The 23,259-nt window shown below is 39.6% G+C and overlaps 1 protein-coding gene across 3 annotated transcripts in view; it reads left to right on the plus strand.

The window, feature by feature from the left end:
• LOC126175866 (integrin alpha-PS1) overlaps window positions 1-3,101 on the plus strand; it is a 618,855-nt gene extending 615,754 nt beyond the window's left edge. For 2 of the 3 annotated variants that reach the window (XM_049922880.1, XM_049922882.1), the window contains one exon: window positions 2,128-3,101. The gene's annotated coding sequence lies outside the window, so the exon portion shown is untranslated. The remainder of the gene's footprint in view (window positions 1-2,127) is intronic. The other variant, XM_049922881.1, reaches the window with a different exon arrangement.
• Window positions 3,102-23,259: the final 20,158 nt, after the last annotated feature.

A 23,259-nucleotide genomic window follows, 5' to 3' on the forward strand; every position in this document is an offset into this window, starting at 1 on the left:
GATGTCACAGCTTGGTATAGATTCCACAGATTACATATTTCATACCTTATGGTGTGGAGGGTTTGCATATTTTTAAATCAATGTCTTCCAAAGCATTGTATTGATCATACTGGACATGGCAATGCTATGTCCTGCTCTTGGCCGCCTACATCTTCCTGTGTTGACACGCTTTGATTTCTTTTTTATGGGGTTATGTGAAAGACTTTGTGATTGTGCCTAATTTTGCTAAAAACATTTTCAGAACTCAAAGTGCATGCTTTTAATGTGCTCAAGCTGATGACTTCACATATGCTCAAGATGTAAAATGAAATGGGTTATCAACTAGATGTTGTTTGTGTGGCCAAGTGGAGTCATCATAGAACAAATTTGAAGTTTGTGAAAAAAATTCTTGAACTGTTTTACATTCTCTGTAATTCTTATCATTGTAATGCTACACATTAACAAGGGGAGCCACGGTGTTGGGATCACAGATTTACTTCAAACTTTGAACACCTTTAGTAGGCCAATAAAACAACATAATGTGGAAGTAGTGAAGTGCACTGCTCTGGCAATTCCGAGAAAATCGCAAGAGAGGTTTTACGTATCTATTATGTAACTGATCTATCTGTGTGAATGTGTTGGGTGTAGCAGGTCACTGTGGGCAAGCGGTTAGTGTTTGCGTATTGTAAGCGGGTCTTGGAGGAGGCAGTGGTTCAAATCCTGCCACCAGATACTTCCGTAATCAACATTTTTTTCATCAATTGTCACATTATTCAATTTATATGACATTTGAGAGATAATATAATGAAAAAAAAAAACCACATGTATTTGCATGAATTTCAGTTTATGTTTTCCATGTCTGTATGAGAAATACCACCCTGAAACCTGTGATGTGTGGAACAATTCTACACAGAGTAATTCTGCATTACTCCTGTGGTCTGGCAAATTGTGACTTGCTATATTGCTGATTGAAAATAACATTATTTGCATAATTATTTATCAAGGTTTGACTTGGGCTTTCTAGCCTGTCCCTCATCCTAGAAAATTTTATTACAAATAGTAAATAGCCAAATAACATACGAAATTCACTACAACATCATGGAAATGCACATGTTTTTTCCATTATATTCTCTCTCAAATGCCATATAAATTAAATAATTGACCAGTGATGAAAACAACTTGATCAAAAAAGTTAAGCTGTGGAAGAACTCAAACCGCCACCTACTCCATGACCTGTTTCAATGTGCAAACACTAACTGTTCAGCCACAATGACTTCTTCCAACCGGTATCTTCACATAGACACATCAGTTACATAATAGACACTTAAACTTCTCTTGTGATTTTCTCAGAATTGCCAGAGTAGTACACCTTACTACTTTCACATTATGTTGTTTTAATGGCCTACTGATGGTTTACAAAGTTTACAGTAAATCTGTGATCCCAACGTCATAAGTAGTTATAGTCAGTTGTGCTGAGAAATAATTGTTAAGAAGTCAATACATTGCCGTTTCTGAGTTAATTAGCATTGAAATTAGCCAATCAGATTATTGCACACGCAATTTCAAGTGGCTCGAAAGAGACAGATGGCCAAACATTTTCTTCATTCAGTTTCCTAAAACAGAACAAGAGAGCAATATAAAAACTGGACATGGGAAGGTAGTAAGGACTGATCCCAGAGCAGTATTGTACACTATCATCTATACTATGAGAACAGCTAACACTAATTGTATCTGGTGGGCCACTTGAATTTGTCTGCTCAATGGCCTGATTGGATAACTTCAGTGCTAATTACCTCAGAAATGGCATGACATATTAATTATTTTTCTTAACAGTTATTTATCAGCACAACCTACTCTGCAGAACAAGCTTTTCAGATGTTTTTGACCACCCTGTATATGTCAGCTCCTTCATTTTTTTCACAACCTTTTGAATTACCCTATATAACCAGAAGAATAGTCAGCAATTTCATTTCAGAACACATTAATGTGTTTTACTAAAACAAAGTAATTTTATTTGTTGTCAACTACCTGTTTTATTATGATCTGTTATCAGCTATGTGTGCTCTGTGGAACATAGCTTTTCTTAATTTTTCTTGATTTATCATTTTCTTGATACCTAATATGTCACAAATGATGTTAATGTTACAGTGTTCTCTAGGGCTGTGATACCCACAGTAACTGTTGTTGCTGAGGCAGATCCACCATTGCTGAAGCAGATGCGCTTCTGTCTCTCAGATGATGAAGAAGAGAGAAGAGGAGGAAATGAAGTTAGTGTTGCTGTTGCTGATGCTGTGCAGTCTGTGATAAAACATTTTTTATGCATGATTGTGACAGGACACTCATTAGTGTATACTGTGTGCTTATAGAGTCCATTATTAGATAATGGGGCACAATGAAGACTGTTGCAACATTTCTTCCTTTGAGGAGAGCATAAATTTGTGGAACTGTTAAGCATGGAAGCAGTTGTCAAAAGACTACAATATATTTAATTGCCTGCTTCAGTGTTTCAACAGATCGATAAATTGTGTGAAGAAAACTGCTGCACCTAGGAAGTGTGCAATATTTTTTTGATGTACTTTATAAGTGCTTTTGGATTATCTTTCTCAGTAAGTGTATTGGAAACACATTGTTACACTGCTGTTTTGGAACTGATATAGTAAATTTCCTACACACTGTGCACTAAATGCTGTTTGGGAAAGGGAAATATTAGGCACCTGAATTAGATATGAACACAAAACAATTTTCTCATAATAATGAACAGTGAGAGTTAAAAATTTCAAAACTGCAGTTAGAGAGGTACCAGTAAATTTTCTAGGTATACATGACTTTTTTTATGAGGCCTCTAAACTGGAAACTGAAGTTCTACAGCTTATTTAATTATTCATCAGTTAGAGGCATGAAGATATCAACCATAAGCAAAAACTGCAATTGAAATGATGGTATGCTGTTTTTACTGTGCCACTGTGTGGCTGTTGTACTGTGAAAGCTCATATGTGCCTAATGAATCTCACTTTCAAGACTTTTGTAAAGTAAAAAAAAATCATTTGTATGTATTATGTACATATGTATATGTAATTTTACTTGTGAATATCTCATTAAAATTTTGTAATTATTGTTTTAAATATTTTGATATTTTTTCAGTGGCTGTAAACTTTGTTTTTATTATACTGTAAAGTCCTGGATGGAATAGGGGTAATTTAAGAACCACACACTCTATTGTTTAAGCAACGAATGATCAGCTGGCACGTAAATAAGACTGGAAACATCACTGAGATTTCAGTGTGTGCTCCTTTGGCCATATAAGCATGGCTATACAAGGTGTTCAGAAATTCCCTTTACAAACTTCTAGGACTTGCAGAGGAGAGTGAGCACATAATTTTTTGAGCAGGAGCTCATGTCCGGAAACGTACCGTTTCCATGCTACAGCCATTTGAAAATGTGTTTGCTTGGTAGGTATGCAGCAGGACAGTCATGTTGGGGAATGGTTATATCAGATTGGCTGACGTCATTTCATGCCTATCCTATCTCTCTGACCTAGCCTGAGTGTCATTCACATGTCTGTGAGTTTAGAGCAATATGATTGAGTACACATTTGCAGAATTCACTGACATGGTCCTTGTGAATGGCGAAGTTCATGGTAATGGAAGAGCTGCTTGTCATCTTTATGAAGATCATTCACCACAACGTATGACTCCATTGCATACTTTTTTGCCACAATTATGCAATGGCTTTGAGAAAGGGTACCTTCAGTGTCGGCAAGCATGACTGTGGTTCTCCGAGTAGATGCCACACCCCTAAATTGGAAGAGTCTGTACTGCATCACATTGAAGTGAACCCGTCAACAAGTACACAAGCAATTTCTTTGGTTATTAACGAGTGAAATTGTAAAACAAGTGTTGTACTGGGTCACGTATTATCAATTACTTGTAAAAGTGGTCATGTTACCAACATCTTTTCAATTAGTGGTAGCACGGAAGTAGTACGTTTCCAAACATGGGTTTCAATTTGAAACATTATCTACTCATTCCCTTCTACAAGTCCTGCAGTGTCGCCAGATTGCCAGTCCTTAATGTCCATTTACTGCCGTAAATGTGTACAGGACAAAATTTTGTGAGAGACATTTTTGTTTTGCTAATACTTGAGGAATCATGCTGTGAAGTCAGAGTGCACAAGTTTTTCTTCACCCTGTATTTTCTAAGATTTTCCAAACCATTTTGCATGTCTCATAACCTCAAAAGAGTGTTTCTTTCACAGAAGGTGGTGCAGGTGAAGAAAGCAATGTGCAAGCAGATATTCATAAAGAAACATCCTTATAAATAGCTGTATGGCATTAACAATAATACACAGGCCATTGAGAGTTCAAAAGGCAGTGAGTGTGCGTAAGACAATCGCTCACAGTGCTTGAAGATGATGATGGTTTACTTTCAAAAAATTATACAAAAAAGTGGAGCTGTCAATTCAGCTGGACCCCAAAAACATATCAACTAATAAGAATATTGTAATGTAAATGGATAGATAAAAAATCTGCTCACCAAACGGCGGCAGGGGAACACACACACAAAAGGGTTTATTTTATGGACATGCTGGTTACCAAGTTTCTATTATCCTGTCTAATGTGAAATGATGGGAAATTAGGTTTTATATGAAGTCCTGGCAATTTTTGTAGAATGAGAAATACTTGGACTTCTTTCAGCTGCATGGCACATGCATGAAAAATAACTCCCATGCAGATCTTAACTAAAATATGTTTATTTATTTGAGAAGAATCACCACTAAAATATGTTTCAACATTGGAAATAGCGGAAATGAAAGGTGTGAAAAATGACAATGATGTTACAACCACTTCTAAGGTATTTGAATTATTACAGTCAGGTGAATTTCAGTTTACACTACAATCATAGTTCCAGAAACAAAAATAATTTCCTTGTATACTGTGGCTATTTGTCTACGGGTTGAGTGTGACGTTCTACATTCTTGTGCGAATGTCTCCAACATTTGTCGCAGAGACAGTATATATGTAACTGGGAGTCTAAGATTAAAGAAAAAAATGACTAAACCATAATGCATTAGTCACATACATAAATCATCTAGATTTAAGAATTTACTATTGTTAGCAGCATGGCCAATAGCTTCTTTACCATGAATAATCCTCTATTCTTGCAGTATATACAGGGTGTCCCATATGAAGCCAGTACACCTCATGTACCAGTTAATCACCTCTAGTGTAATTGCTTGAGATGTGGCAACACTGACTCAAAAAATGGCTACACTGCATTGTATCAGAAAGTTGAGTGCAGCTGTGTTTTCATGTGTCAGTTGTTGTAAGAAGCTCGTATTGTTGTTACAGAAATGTGGCAGTTTGTATTAGAATGGTGAATGGATAATGTGGAGTGTTACATAAAGGCAGCCGCCATCAAGGAATGCACAGAAATGTTTCAGGCGAAGTATCCTGGTAGGAAACTCCACTTGGCCAGCACTATTAAAGAACTAAACAAGAAATGGAGGGCGTCGGATCCATTTAGAATGTGCAGAGGAATAGGCAACTGATAGTGAGGACCCCTGAAACTATTGACAGAATTGGCATGGACATTACAAGAAGTCCCTGCAAGTCAGTAAGGAGGTTATCGCAGCCGCCGGTACATCTCATACATTGTGTAATCGCATACTAAAAGACATGAAATTAAAAGCATATTGTGTGAAGGTGGCGCAAGAGTTGAACTCTGAGGATCAGGGAAAAATGCGTTCGTTATTGTAACTGGCTGTTAACATCAGTTGCTAACTGTTACTTGGGCTGCCTGCTTTACTTTGTCAAATGAGGCCTGCTTTCATTTTTTAGGTTATGTAAACTCCCACAATTGTAGATACTGGTCACAGGACAACCCACGTATTCTGCATGATGAACCTCTACACTCGGGTAAGATAGGTGTTTGGTGTGCATTTTTTGGCACGTGCAATATTGGCACCATATTTTTCAATTACACCTTAAACAGTGAAAGATATTTACAGATTTTTGACTCTATGCACAATTAATAGATAAGAGAAGCTGTATGCAATATTCCAACAAGACGGAGCAACTGCTCACACATCCAACCAAAGTATGGCCCACAACACTAACGTGTTTCCTGAAGACTGACTTGTCAGTATAGGCCTCTGGTCCTCAAGTTCCCCAATGTTAACATTGTGTGATTATTATTTATGGGGCACACTAAAAAGCAAAGTGTATGCTGACAATCTTAACACAGTAGACAATCATAAATAGAACATTACAAGGCGACCACTTCTAGCATCTTTTATAAACAGGTAACTACATGCTTTTTAACATTAGTATTATCTATCCTTTTTATTTAGTTCATTGTTACTTGAATCTCAGGCATGAGGTGTAGGGATTTTATGTGGGGCACTCTGTAGAAGTACTGAGCAATCCTTTGTCATGACTGCAATGTAATAAAAGAAGCTACATTATCAAAAACATACTTTACGTTATGTGTTTACATATTGTGAAATCAGTAACTTCTATTACTTGATCACAGGCTACATTTACAAAAGAGCTGACATCAAAGATCTGACAGCGTGCTGTCATTGAACTCCTTGTTAAAGAAGAAAAATCTGCTTGTTGAAATTAATCTGAAACTCCATTGCATCTTGGAAATGTGCACACAGGTGCCACCAGTGCAAGGAGATGGGCAAAACACTTCAAAGATGGGAAGACTGGCGTCCAAGATGAGTCCAATAGTGGTTGTCATTGAACTGCCTTCCATTCGAGAAGACGGGCATGTCATTGCAACTGAAATTGTAATAAAATCAGCAATAGGACAGAGTGCTGAGCAGGAACTGATTCAAATATTTTATCCTACATTAGTGACCAAAGACCAGAAAGTTAAAAATGAAGATTATTTTTGTAATGAATGTCATGACAGGCAATGAAAACTGATTTCATCATTCAGACACTGAAACACAACTACGGCGTGTGGAGTCGCACTTTAAGGATTCATCATAAAAAAGAAAGCAAGGGAAGTGAAATCTTCTGGGATAAATAGGGTTGCATTCTGGTTTATATTCTTCAACCTGGGCAGATCATAAATGCTTTCTGTTACATCCAGGCACTTACGATACTCTGCTGTGATGACTGTCGTCCGAAGAAGATCATTCTGTAACAAGGTAATGTGTGGCCTCATACTGCTCCTTTGCATAGAGGAAGTGCTCTTAACCATCAACCTACAATATTTTTGGTTGTGTGAAAGAACAAATGCAAGACCAATACTACAAGATGTTCTACAACATCCAGAAAGCAGTGCATCAGTGTCTTCAGGCAACCAGGACAGATTTGTACCACAAGGGAATTTTCAGATTTAAAAGGTAATGGAAAAAATATGTACCAAGAAATGGAAACTACAGAGTGATCATAATTAAATTTAAACTTTCAAAACACTGTAGAAATAACACCACTGGTCAGAATGACATTAAATTACAACAGAATATTATCGGAGAAGGGGGAAAACGTATGGCAGAAGAAAAGAAATAGTGTGAAAATTGATCAATAGATGGCACTGTATGTGCCAGAATACATAAATGAAAACACCTGTCGTGTGCACGACCCATTGATGTTGGTATAAACAAACTGGGTACACTGCTTTTCCTCCTTTCACATCTGCGACGTTGACCATGACTGTCTCAATGCAGGATTGTGCTCTGCTTGTAAAGCTGTGTTACAAGAATGATGACTGTGCACACGTTACTCTTTAGAAGTTCTGGACAATGAAGGGTTTGAAAAAAGGCGTTGGTCCGATGACTGTTGCGGGTCTGGAGAAAATTTTTCTGAAATTTGAAAAGACGGGTTCTTTCGGTGTGCAACATGGTAGAGGGAGGAAACGAAGTGATTCGATGTCCCTGGAAGCTGTGGCCACAGTAATGCTGGAGGAGATGAGTGGTGGTGTGCAAATATGTAGTGCATGGAGAATTGTCCGAACATTGGACATACCCGTGAGCACAGTGCGTAAAATACTACAAAACACCTTTCTTTGCTATCCTTTCAAAACTACTCATGTGCACGAGTTGCTTCCTGTTCACCTGCAAGCAAGAGAGACCTTTGCTTTAGAATTTCTTGCTCGCATGGAAGTGGACAATGATTGGCTGTGGAAGATTTTGTGGACTGCTCACTTCCATCTGACAGGATATGTCAATACACAGAATTGTCGAATATGGATAACGAAAGTTCTCACACGAATCAACCAGTACCACTTCATCCTGAAAAGGTCACTGTGTGGTGTGGGTTTATGGCATCATTTACATAGGGCCATATTTTTTTGAAGAGACAAGTGCTTCCAGTCCTGTTACCTGTACTGTCACTGGTAAGTGCTATGAGTGTCTTTTGCACAACCATGTCATTCCAGCTCTCCAACAGCGTGGATGGATAATTTTTATGCAAGATTGTGCACCTTTGTACATTGCAAATCCAGCTAAGCAACTGCTGAAGTGCCATTTCGGAAATGCTAGAATTATCAGCTGCCATTTCCCTACAGCCTGGCTGTCCCGGTCACCTGATGTTAATCGGTGTAACTTCTGGCTGTGGGACTATCTGAAAGATGTTGTGGTCAATTCTCCGATTGCAAACTTAGCTGCACTGAAGGCATGCATTGCGCAACACATTCCGAACGTGACCCCAGAAACAGTTCAATCACTTGTGGAGCATGCTGTTTCTCGATTTCAACTTGTTGCAGAAAATGATGGACAACATATTGAACATGTTTTGTGCCAGTCACATGGAAATCAATAATCCGATTTGATTTTGATTGATGCTTTTTATGTGGTTTTTGGCCTCAGGCCAGTTAAAAACTGATGTGATTGATGCTTTTTATGTGGTTTTTGGCCTCAGGACAATTAAAAACAGATTTTTCCCATCTGATGTGATATGACCTTGCCGTGTTGGAGGGCTTACATAAGTAACAGTATCACACCTGTACACTCATGCATACTGAGTAGTGCAGTTTGTTTAACGTCAAATGTACACCTTAGGCATTGTTGTATGACTCATTTGTCATTTGTAGTCAACCAGTATTAAATTATTATGCTTACAGTACTATCTATAGCTACATTTTGTAACTATTTATTTTTCTTATGCCACACATTTCCCCCTTCTCCAATAATATTCCATTGCAATTTGACATTCTGACCAGTGGTGTTATTTCTACAGCAGTTTGAAAGTTTAACTTTAATTATAATCACCCTGTATATTGAAAAGTGACCAACATTTTTAGTACAGAATGATTTACATGGCTTCTCTAAAAATATTCATAATAATATGTTGCTCAAGACTCAATATCACTCTTTCTGATAACTTGTTCTTCACAGTTATCAAAGTAATTGTGTAAACATTAAGCAAGCATTACTGTATGAACAGCAGTTTTTGTACCACTTGTATCTCTGCATATTTGTGTGGGCTTAGATTTAAGGGGAACAGGGAATTAAAGAATAAACCTTATAAAACTAACAAATAACTTTACACAACAATCAAAGTAAAGGCAGCCTGTTCCAAATTGATTATCTTTGTACATAGGGGAATGGAAATATTCGTATGCTGCTCCATAACATTCAACATTGTGTCGCTCCACCTTCTGCATTTGAACATGCTTGGATCCTCCTTGTCATACTGTCCACAAGCCTGTTCCAACCCTCGAAGTTGGTTCTCCAGAGGTCATCCACTAAGTGATGACGTGTTGCACAACAAGTTTCAGCTGGTTCCAAGCACATTCAATCAGACTTGTGTCAGCAGATGTTGCAGGCTGTTCTGTACAATTGATTCCTGCCTCCAGGAGGAAGATGTTCACATGGGAGGTGATTATTGTGCTCTTTCATTATTGTCTCAAAGACAAACCAATCACTGAAACATTGGCTGTAGGACTGAACAATATGTTAAAGGATTCTGTCCTGTCCTCAGATTATCCTCAGTGATGAGAGGCATCTCGACACCTTTACATGACAACACACCTCAATATGATGAACCAACCTTCCTGCAGAACCCATGGGATTACATGCCTGAAACGTGCATTGATACCTGGCCATCTCCACCTTCTCCTATGAAGATAATTTGGAATTACACAAATTCTGCACAAGTCACTGAACAGAATTCAATGCCATTAATCCAGATTCCATTTCAAGGGCTCGATCTGTTGTGTAACGAAAATTCATAAGGGATAGGAAACCTTTGAGGTTTTTATGGTGTTTTTAAAACATTTCAATGAACACAAATCAGCTGTGATTCCTGCAGTTCCAAGTGTTCCCTTGCCCACCTTTGCTCACTATGGTGCTGGCAGGATTTGTACTGTTGTTTGTTTGTAATGGATGTCGAAAGGTATAACTGAAGATGTGGAGATGTCTGATTATTATCTGGGTTGACACAGCCTTCCCAGTTACCTACGAAAGCCAGCTCACACTTGTGTTGCATACTCTTTGGTGTACCTACAAACCATAACTTGTTGGTAACAATCATCATGTGATATTGACCACATGCACCCACAATAAGTCAGTTCATCAATGTTTCGTGTTTCACAATGGCTGTTAACTGTTCAAATAATGTCACAGCATTGTACGCCAATCATTTTTGCAACTTCCTGTGCTAACAATCTTTCTCATCTTAAAGTGCCCATGTATTCTTACTTTAAGCTGGAAATAACACTTCCAGTTGTATTAGTCTGAACTGTATACAGATAACATGTTGTTCTGTTTACAATTTGCATAAATGTGGTGCAAAACTTTTCTTTTGTGGAGATTCTGTGATGTGCTGAAGTGACATATAATACAATACTAATATCTCTGTGGCTAACTTTTCACCATGGAGCATACCAACACTTATAAATGTGTTAATATGATTTTGTGGTCTAGACCATAGACAACATTTTTGTGTGGTTACTTTCCTGTGCATGACTTGCAGCCCTTGCTTTTTGGGTAGAAAATTGCTCAACCGAGTTTCTGAACACATGCACGGCCACCACTTGAGAAAGAACTCCCACGGAAATCAGTATTTAGTCATCAACTTAGTCAATAATACACATACTATTTTGTAGTGATATTTAGTAATCAACATTTTAAATAGACTTACAATAGTTCATTTAATAAGCTTTACTGGATAAAATGTAAAACATATTTTAATGGGTGGGGGGGGGGGGGGGGGTGGGGGGAGTGTACACACATATATTTCGCAGTGGCATGACTGAGTAGTATTTTCAAGCCATATCAAATTCTTGAGCTTTCAGTATTTGTCACCACCATCATCCTTAGGAGTTAATATTACTAGTTACCAGGAATGGCAAGGTGCTCCTCCTCATAAATACAAACCAACAGAGTTTATGAGACATTGAGTCAAGCAGCATCCAGCACATCTCATCCAATGTGTCATAATGTGGATTTACTGATGCGAAGTGTCAAAGTCACCTTCGAAAGAACAGCTAGAAATTCAATTACGACACAATAACTGCAACCATGATCAGGGATTCACTCTTAATAAGACGTGGGGACAGGCTTCGGATGCTAAGCAAAAATATATTAGCAACTGAATAGGCAAATGACCTGGATAAATTGTGTTTCATCTGATAAGAATTGAATTATTACATTCAGATTAAAATAGAATTTTGTAAGATTTATGGAATAATCAGATGTTTCCAATTAAAACCACATTCACGAAGAAATTAACTACAGAGACCTATCTAGCAAGGTACAGCACCCCTATTCACCCTGACAGTAACAATGTCACAGTGTGAAGTGAGTGTGAGACAAACCATTAGTGAAACATCTTGTATCAGTCCAAGGCTTCGAACCTCCAATGGCAGTGTTCACTAACCCATGCTAGTCTCTATGGTCTGCAGTGAGCTGAAGTACATGTGCTGGTGGCTCTGGTTGGTACACATACTCATTGATAGTTGTTCTTCAGCACCAAAACACTGAAATATTTGTTGCACTGTTGGCCATCTATCCACCGTTATGGCAACAAATCATTAATGCCTAATGCATTGACTGGTAGTGAAAGTTTTCTCAGAGGTGCCGAAGTGCACACTTGGTACATCAAAAGATCTCTCTTCGCAACCTCAGAGATTGTATGTCTCTGACACTGGGCACCCTGGATGTGGCTACCAACAACTTCACTGATATGTACAATATTGCAGTGACTGTGTCATAAAGAAGTATGATGCACTGTACCTCCGGACTTGCATGCATGTCCAAAAGAAAGTTGCATGATACTTCTTCACAACCCAGTCACTGCAATATCATATTTATTGGCCAATACTGAGCGTGCAACATACAAATACAGGTACAGGTATGACACATGGACAACAACATAAGGAAGTCTGGGTCTGGCTATTAGTCACGCTCGGATAGCCAAAGCGGTTACGGCAAACACTTATGTTAAGTAGGAAATCTGGGTTCGAGTCACAGTCCTGCACAAATTTTTGTTGTTGTCATCCCATTATACAGCTGGAGGTGGTTCATACTCGCAACTGCGAATACATTTCATGTCTCAGTGATGTGTCTTCCCCATCATGTAATTGGCTATCACAACATAATCAAACTACATCCCAGTTATATAAATTGTTATACTATTCAGTGCACTGTGGTAACAAAAGCACCCGCTTTCTTCCCACAATGTGGTAGCTTCCAATTAAACTGCTCACCAATTTCTAGATAACAGTGTGTTTTCACACCCAGAATCAAGTGTCTTCATTGAGGTTACACTCAAGTTCCATCAACAGAATTGTATCAAATACACTGCCAGCTATACACAATAATAAAAACACAGTGAAGCAGTCCTCACTCCAAATATATATGTTTGATTGCCACAGTAGCCAGGGCCAATTGGAAGTGAATTATGGCATTTTTCTACATCAACAAATGATTGATGAATGTGAAAGTCATGATAAGTGACAGAAGACATTATTGAACCAGCCAATGACTGAACCATGGACTTTTGGATTTAGCCACCAAGACTCGCTTATTGTTACAAATTTTTTGTAATCACCATAATTTGACAATCTGAAAATAATCCAGGAATTCAGATGTAAGCAAAATTTTTACAACTAAGATATAAGCGAGCTTTTTCTCCAATGTCTTGTTTGCTGTTTTCAGTAGAATTTCATGATTATATACACTGATAGATGGATCCTGCCTACCGGAAAATAGGAGTGAGCTTTGGAGAAAGAGAAGCAGTGATGTGAATACCAAGATGGCAAGCCAGTACTAAGCAAAGAAAGGAAGCTGAAAGGTGGAAATAATATACAGAAGGGATGTACAATGAAAAGTGAACTTGAAGGTGATACTATATAAAGGAAAAAGGAAGTACATGAGGATGAGGTGTAACATATGGTACTGTGAGAAGAATTTGACAGAGACTGAAAGATTTTAGTGAAAACAAGGACTTGTGATAGGTGAGATTCCGTAATTATTGAGACCCCTGGGAATCAGCCACGCAGTTCGACACAATGTACAAGATATGAAACAGGTGAAATACTCTCAGAATTCAAGAAGAATTTAATAATTCCAGTTCCAAAGAAGGTAGGTGCTGATGGACATGAATACTTCCAAACCATCAGTTTAATAAGTTACAGTTGGAAAATATTGCTACGAATTATTTAGATAATATTGGAAAACTGGTACAGTCTGACCTCAGGGTTTCTGGAGAAAGGTAATAATGACCCTGTGATTCATCTTCAAAAATTGGTTGAAGAAAGACAAATATATATTTATAACATTTCTAGATATAGAGGAAGCTTTTTATGATGTTGACTCTTTCAAATTTTGTAGGCAGCAAGGATAAAGTACAGGGACTAAAAGGCAATTTACAATTTGGACAGAAACCATACTGCACTTATGAGTTGAAGGGCAAGAAACCATAGTTGTGTAGGGAGTAAGACAGGGTTGCAGCCTATCCCTGTATTTTTCCATCTGTATATTGAGCAAGCTGAGAAGGAAACCAAAGAGAAATTCGGGAGATGGCTTGAATGAAGGCCTCAAAACTATGTGGTTTGCAAATGACTTGTAAATATGTCAGAGATGGCTAAGAGCTCTTGAATCGAATCTGTGTCTTCAAGAGAGATTATTAGATCAACATCAAGCAATAGTACCAGACTATCTGCATGCAGAAGGAGAAATACTGAAAGATAATGTTCCCACACTGAAGCCATTTGGTTCAACGGCAATTTCAATTTCTTGCAAAACTTACTCTAATCACTAATCTTAGAAATGGTTTGCACTGAAAAGCCTTGAAACCAACACCTAAGATTTAAATACAGTTTCCATACAGAAGAAAATGCCAACAATAGGCCACAGAGAAATTTACAGTCTTAAACAAGATTGACTGTTGCAGATGTTTTGACCATCAGTGAACTCAAACGACTTGCTTGCCTCTACAGCAGGATAACTTTACAATACGAAACTACTTAGTGTGTCACAAGGATTATATAAACAAATTCTTTTTGTTAAATCATTTTTAATGTTTTCCTTTCAGATAGATGTATCTTACGGGAATTATGCACTGTAGGCTGCCTAAGTGTTACCCATTTGTCAGAGGCTATGCTCAGATTTGTGTTTCCAAACAAAACTGATTTTATGCAAAGCAGCTTCTGTTTAAGAAATATTGTTCATAGAACAATATGAGTAGTTACTACAGCTTTCCCTTGGAGAAATGAGAGCAACAGATACAAATGATCTCATTGTGCACAAAGTTTAGTTAACTGGCTGCAAAAAAACTACATACAGATTGTGCTACATGTTGGAAAGAATGATACATGTCTCTGAGGTTATACTTGTATTTCTCCATAGAATGACATAAAATGTTGATTGGCCAAATTTATTCTCAGGATAATAAAGCATTCCTAAAAGGCAGGAGACTTCACAAAATATTAGGTACAGAAATGTCGTTGAAACCCAAAATCGACAGCAGTAGTGAGATTTTTGGGGTAAACCTAAGTATGTCTTTAATAATGGACAAAACTTCCCTAACACACAGATATATTTTTACCTGCAGCTTCTACTGAACCAAAATATGGTGTGAGTGAACTGAGACTCAACATTCTTTTTCCTACGAAAAGATTTGGCAGTAGTTGAGTTGTTGTTGTGGTCTTCAGTCCTGAGATTGGTTTGATGAAGCTCTCCATGCTACTCTATCCTATGCAAGCTTCTTCATCTCCCAGTACTTACTGCAACCTACATCCTTCTGAATCTGCTTAGTAAGTATTCATCTCTTGGTCTCCCTCTAAGATTTTTACCCTCCAATGCTAAATTTGTGATCCCCTGATGCCTCAGAACATGCCCTACCAACCGGTCCCTTCTTCTTGTCAAGTTGTGCCACAAGCTCCTCTTCTCCCCAATTCTATTCAATACCTCCTCATTAGTTATGTGATCTACCCATCTAATCTTCAGCATTCTTCTGTAGCACCACATTTCGAAAGCTTCTATTCTCTTCTTGTCCAAACTACACTCCTGGAAATTGAAATAAGAACACCGTGAATTCATTGTCCCAGGAAGGGGAAACTTTATTGACACATTCCTGGGGTCAGATACATCACATGATCACACTGACAGAACCACAGGCACATAGACACAGGCAACAGAGCATGCACAATGTCGGCACTAGTACAGTTTATATCCACCTTTCGCAGCAATGCAGGCTGCTATTCTCCCATGGAGACGATCGTAGAGATGCTGGATGTAGTCCTGTGGAACGGCTTGCCATGCCATTTCCACCTGGCGCCTCAGTTGGACCAGCGTTCGTGCTGGACGTGCAGACCGCGTGAGACGACGCTTCATCCAGTCCCAAACATGCTCAATGGGGGACAGATCCAGAGATCTTGCTGGCCAGGGTAGTTGACTTACATCTTCTAGAGCACATTGGGTGGCACGGGATACATGCGGACGTGCATTGTCCTGTTGGAACAGCAAGTTCCCTTGCCGGTCTAGGAATGGTAGAACGATGGGTTCGATGACGGTTTGGATGTACCGTGCACTATTCAGTGTCCCCTCGATGATCACCAGTGGTGTACGGCCAGTGTAGGAGATCGCTCCCCACACCATGATGCCGGGTGTTGGCCCTGTGTGCCTCGGTCGTATGCAGTCCCGATTGTGGCGCTCACCTGCACAGCGCCAAACACGCATACGGCCATCATTGGCACCAAGGCAGAAGCGACTCTCATCGCTGAAGACGACACGTCTCCATTCGTCCCTCCATTCACGCCTGTCGCGACACCACTGGAGGCGGGCTGCACGATGTTGGGGCGTGAGCGGAAGACGGCCTAACGGTGTGCGGGACCGTAGCCCAGCTTCATGGAGACGGTTGCGAATGGTCCTCGCCGATACCCCAGGAGCAACAGTGTCCCTAATTTGCTGGGAAGTGGCGGTGCGGTCCTACGGCACTGCGTAGGATCCTACGGTCTTGGCGTGCATCCATGCGTCGCTGCGGTCCGGTCCCAGGTCGACGGGCACGTGCACCTTCCGCCGACCACTGGCGACAACATCGATGTACTGTGGAGACCTCACGCCCCACGTGTTGAGCAATTCGGCGGTACGTCCACCCGGCCTCCCGCATGCCCACTATACGCCCTCGCTCAAAGTCCGTCAACTGCACATACGGTTCACGTCCACGCTGTCGCGGCATGCTACCAGTGTTAAAGACTGTGATGGAGCTCCGTATGCCACGGCAAACTGGCTGACACTGACGGCGGCGGTGCACAAATGCTGCGCAGCTAGCGCCATTCGACGGCCAACACCGCGGTTCCTGATGTGTCCGCTGTGCCGTGCGTGTGATCATTGCTTGTACAGCCCTCTCGCAGTGTCCGGAGCAAGTATGGTGGGTCTGACACACCGGTGTCAATGTGTTCTTTTTTCCATTTCCAGGAGTGTATTTATCATCCATGTTTCACTTCCATACATGGCTACACTCCATACAAATACTTTCAGAAAAGACTTCCTGACACTTAAATCTATACTCAATGTTAACAAATTTCTCTTCTTCAGAAACGCTTTCCTCGCCATTGCCAGTCTACATTTTATATCTTCTCTACTTCGACCATGATCAGTTATTTTGCTCCCCAAATAGCAAAACTCCTTTACTACTTTAAGTGTCTCATTTCATAATCTAATTCCCTCAGCATCACCCGACTTAATTTGACTTTCCATTATCCTCGTTTTGCTTTTGTTGATGTTCATCTTATATCCTCCTTTCAAGACACTGTCCATTCCGTTCAACTGCTCTTCCAAGTCCTTTGCTGTCCCTGACAGAATTACAATGTCATTGGCGAACCTCAAAGTTTTTATTACTTCTCCAGGAATTTTAATGCCTACTCTGAACTTTTCTTTTGTTTCCTTTACCGCTTGCTCAATATACAGATTGAATAACATCGGGGAGAGGCTACAACCCTGTCTTACTCCCTTCTTAACCACTGCTTCCCTTTCATGTCCCTCGACTCTTATAACTGCCATCTGGTTTCTGTACAAATTGTAAATAGCCTTTTGCTCCCTGTATTTTACCCCTGCCACCTTTAGAATTTGAAAGAGAGTATTCCAGTCAACATTGTCAAAAGCTTTCTCTAAGTCTACAAATGCTAGAAACTTAGGTTTGCCTTTCCTTAATCTTTCTTCTAAGATAAGTCGTAAGGTCAGTATTGCCTCACGTGTTCCAACATTTCTACGGAATCCAAACTGATCTTCCCTGAGGTCAGCTTCTACCAGTTTTTCTATTTGTCTGTAAAGAATTCACGTTAGTATTTTGCAGCTGTGACTTATTAAACTGATAGTTCGATGATTTTCACACCTGTCGACACCTGCACCCTTTGGGATTGGAATTATTATATTCTTCTTGTAGTCTGAGGGTATTTCACCTGTCTCGTACATCTTTCTCACCAGATGGTAGTTTTTTTGTACGTGAGTCCTTTTTACATTCTCCAGCAGTGTCAGTAAAACAAATTTTTTCCTTGGTTTCTTATTTTGAGAGAATATTCTTGTAATTTGGGTGTGTTTAAAATCAGTTTCTGCCCTGAATGATCTGAATATTTTTGAATGTTTTGTAACCAGGAGCTGTCTATCATGTTGATAGGTTTCAAGTTGAGGAAGCCTGTGGTGATAGAAAATTTCCTGAAGAAAGATTTTGCATAAAGTTACAACAGATCTCTATGTTTCTAAAGGAAGATATATCTTTTTAATACAGACTGTTTCTTGGGAGGGTTTTTTTTTCCTCAGGAAAAATGATCTGGGAACTAGAGATCAGGAATGAGCTCAGTATACTCATCAGCCAGTCCTACGACATCTCCCAATTCACCATCTCTGTGTGCTCGGAGACTAAACTCAAGAGTTTCCCCCGCTGCCCATTTAAATGAAAACTCATCACTTAAGTGGACTTGTCCTGCATAGAAAGGAGAGCAAGCACACAAGCTAGCGAGTATAATCAAGGACTTGCAGCATTGCTGCTACATACAAAACCACAGGGCATGAAAATTTTTATATACCACAGTTGGCTATTGTTTCGTTCACACACACACACACACACACACACACACACACACAACTTTCAACACATTACTGAGTATGTGACCATATCACAAGAAAATATGACAACAATGAAGTGCATTCTCTACATGACAATTATTAAAACAGATTTATAACAGTCTTCAAAAAAGTTACAGAAATGAATAAGAAGCTACACAATTTGCTGTTAGCCTATAAACACAATTTGCCATGACAAAAAGAATACAGAAATATTGCACTTTATGATCTCAGGGTGCTCTGTGCCCATTTTTCATTTTACAGGAGTACGTACACTACATGATCAAAAGTTTCCGGACACATGGGAGAAAATGACTTAAAACTTCGTGACACCCTCCATCAATAATGCTGGAATTCAGTATGGTATTGGCCCACCCTTAGCCTCGATGACAGCTTTCACTCTCAGCTTTCAATCAGGTTCCTTGGGGAATGGCAGCCCATTCTTCACAGAGTGCTGCACCGAGGAGAGCTATCAATGTCAGTCAGTGAGGTCTGGTGCTACGTCGGCTACCAAAACATCCCAAAATTGTTCTATATGATTCAGGTCAGGACTGTGCAGGCCAGTCCATTACAGGGATGTTATTGTCGTGTAACCACTCTGCCACAGACCAAGCATTATGAACAGGTGCTCGATTGTGTTGAAAGATGCAATCGCCATCCCCGAATTGCTCTTCAACAGTGGGAAGCAAAAAAGCTGATTAAAACATCAATGTAGGCCTGTGCTGTGATAGTGTCATGCAAAACAACAAGGGGTGCAAGCCCCCTCCATGAAAGACACAACCAGACCATAACACAACCACCTCCGAAATTTACTGTTGGCACTACACACGCTGGCAGATGACTTTCTCCGGACATTCGCCATACCAACACCCTGCCATCGGTTCTCCACATTGTGTAGCGCGATTCGTCAATCCATACATTTTTCAATTGTCCAATGTTTACACTCCTTACATCAAGCAAGGCGTCATTTGGCATTTACTGGCATGATGTGTGGCTTATGAGCAGCCGCTCCCACCTAACTGTAATAGTACTTGCAGTGGATCCTGACGCAGTTTGGAATTCATCTGTATAGATGTCTGCCTATTACACATTACAACCCTCTTCAACTGTCGGTGGTCTCTGTCAGTCAACAGACGAGGTCGGCTTGTACGGTTTTGTACTGTACGTGTCCCTTCACGTTTTCACTTCACTATCACATCGGAAGCTGTGGACCTAGGGATGTTTAGGAGTGTGAAAATCTCGGGTACAGACATATACACAAGTGACACCCAATCACCTGAGCATGTTCGAAGTCCGTGAGTTCTGCAGAACACCTCATTCTTCTGTCTCACAATGTGTATCACTGCTGAGATCGCTGATATGGAGTACCTGGCTGTAGGTGGCAGCACAATGCACCTAATATGAAAAACATACGTTTTGGGGGTGTCCAGATACTTTTGATCACATAGTGTATGTTTTCTCATGGTGGAGGTGGGATAAACAAGGAAATAATCACTTTGCTTGCACTGGATACAATTTCTATGTTTTTTGTCTGAAGTGTGAACTTTAGAATTGAACTTATTCCAAAAACCACACTTCACTAATGAAATACATTTGGAATTGTACACTGTGTATCAATTAACTTCTGTTTTATATTCTCCAAAGTTTCACAAAACACAGCCTCATTAAAGGCTACTGGATCCTAACAATCTCATTTTGCCTTGTCAATGAAGAGCTTGCACTCAACTTCTGTACATAGTCATGACTAGCTTAACACTACTGCACACTTCAGAAAGAGAGAACAAGTAGGAAGTGACCACAGTGCCATTGATCTCAGACTCTTCATACTCACAGAACTACTGCAGGAAGAAAGGAGATCTAACACTGATTGAACAGCGGTGCCTTGATTTCAGACATATGCAACCCTCAACATTAGATTCATACTTGCTCCATCTCTGAACGCTACTGGAAACATTTTGATCCCAGTAATTAAATTTACAAGACAGGTGGATATAGAAAGTAGGACTAGTGATAATGTTTTCTTTGATGAAGCTCAAAGTAAAATAACTGTATACCCAGTAACAAATGCTTTCCCTGAACATGATGCACAGTTAGTTGGAGACATAAGGTAGCTTACAGTGCATGAACTCGTCAGTGAAAATCAGAATGAGTCCCAACAGCTTTTAAGAATAGTTTACAACAGATGACACTGGATGAAATTTCTTATGGACCAAATGTACACAAAAGTTAATCCATTCCACAATATATTCAAATCATAATTTAAAAACAGCTTTCCGCATAAGCTAATCAAAGGACATTAAACAGTCACACAAAAAACCATCCGTGGATCACTAGAGGGATTAAAGCATCATAGGGAATGAAAAGTGAAATTTATCTGTTGGCAACAACAAATAAATATCCTGCAGTAGTTGAACACTACAAAAATTACTCTAAGTTACTAAGGGAAGTTATTTAAAAATCAAGGAACTAGCCCACTATGTCAGAAATCAGCAATTTCAACAACACACTCAAGGCTACATGAAATGTAGTGAAACAATAGATACGATGACAGGACATTCAGCAGGGATGTTTTTCTGGACTGTGGAGACCAGAAAACAGCCTTACTGAATTAAATGGAAGAGTCCCTAAATGATCAGTCACAGATAGCAGATATGTTTAATACTTATTTGCTTAACATAGTAGAAAATATAGGGACAAACAGTTCAAGTGAAAAAATCACAACTGTATGTAACAAAAACATGTTTTAAAATTATGTAAGAAATGAATGTATCACCAAATTCTGAAATTAAGAAAATTACATATTCTCTGAAAATTAATAGCTGAGCTTGATTTTTGGCTGAACAAAAAATAAAAACACCTACAGCTGTCCTTATGATTTTACTTTATTTTGTCGCTGCCGGTTTCGATGCTTCATTGCATCATCTTCAAGCTGTTTTGATGCGGTGCAGGTGGATACAATCCCCATGCATAACCTATCAGTTGCCAGCCTTACTGGATTTGCAGATAATCTGAAACTCGCGTGTCAGCACTCCAACCATCAACTGACACGAGAACATACAAAGATGGTTGGAGTGCTGACACGTGAGTTTCAGATTATCTGTGAATCCGGTAAGGCTGGCAACTGATGGGTTATGCATGGGGATCGTATCCACCTGCACCACATCAAAACAACCTGAAGATGACGCAATGAAGCATTGAAACTGGTAGCGACAAAATAAAATAAAATCATGAGGATGACTGTAGGTGTTTTTATTTTTTGTCAAGATGGTAAATAGCCGTCGTCCTAGAGACTTCCTGCTAAAAGGATGGACATACAAAAGCTTGATTTATTGGTGTTCCCAAAAGAGTAATAAAAATGTGTTCCTGTATAATAAGCCCTGTCTTATCTGAAATATGTCATGCATTACTAACTCACGGCATTTTTACAGAGATTGAAATGTGCCCTTGTTAAACCCCTCTGGTCTAGGGGTAGCGTATTTGATCAGTAATCAAAATATCCTTGGTCCCCACCACTGCTTAAATTTTGAATATAAATCATCAGCAATGGGAGCCAAAGATTCCAGACATAAGAATTTATCCTTGTTCTGCCAATGGCCTTGTCAAAGAGGGCGGAGGAGCAGACATAGTTTAAGGCTCATTCTTGCCCTTTGGGTGAGAAACTGCCCCTAAAATGCGGAAGATTCAGCACTGATCAACAGCATGAAGATGCAGAAGCCAATGGAAACCACTGCATTACAGATGCTTAATGTGTATCCACAGGACATGAGCCCTGTAATTGAAAAAGTGTCTTGATGATCTCTCCATTGGCAAAAGATTCCGGACTAGTCCCTGAACGGATCTCCAGGAGGGGACAGCCAAGATGGAGGTGACCATGAGAACAAGACTGAATAACCAATGAAAGGATTATGTTCTAAAAGACAGGGTGTGCAATGTACGGAGTTTGAATGTGATAGAGAACCTACAAAATCTGAAGGGAAATGCTAAGGCTCAATCTACATATGGTGGAATCAGTGGAGTGAAATGGAAACAAGACAACGATTTCTGGTCAGATGGATATAGGGTAATACCAACAGCAGCACAAAATGGTACAATGAGAGTAGGATTTGTTATGAATAGGAAGGAGAGGCAGAGAGTGAGCTACTGTGAACAGTTCAGTGAAAGGGCTGCCCTCATCAGAATCGACCAGCACCGACAAAAATAGTATACATGCCGACATTGCAAGCAGATGGAGGGCCAGAGAAAGTATACGAGGATACTGAATGAGTAATTCAGTATATAAAGGGAGATGAAAATCTTATAATCATGGGGGACTGGTATGCAGTAGTAGGGGAAAGAGTAGAAGAAAGAAAAAAAGAATTTGGGTCTGGTACTAGGAATGAGAGAGGAGAAAGACTAATTGAGTTCTGCAATAAATTTCACCTAAAAATAGCAAATACTCTGTCCAAGAATCACAAGAAGAGGAGGCATACTTGGAAAAGGCCAGGAGATACAGTTAGATTACATCATGGTCAAGCAGAGATTTCAAAATCAGATGCTGGGTTGTAAGGCATACCCAGGAGCAGATTTAGACTTAGAACACAAATTAGTAATGATGACAAGTAGCCTGAAGTTTAAGAGACTAGTCGGGAAGAAACATTGCACAAAGAAATGGGATACAAAAGTACTAAGGAATGAAGACATGCAATTGGCGTTCTCTAAGGCTATAGATTCTGTTATAACAAATAGCTCAATAGGCACTTCTGTAGAAGATGAATGGATATC

Source organism: Schistocerca cancellata, chromosome 3 (genome assembly GCF_023864275.1).
Source record: "Schistocerca cancellata isolate TAMUIC-IGC-003103 chromosome 3, iqSchCanc2.1, whole genome shotgun sequence".
NCBI lineage: Eukaryota > Metazoa > Arthropoda > Insecta > Orthoptera > Acrididae > Schistocerca > Schistocerca cancellata.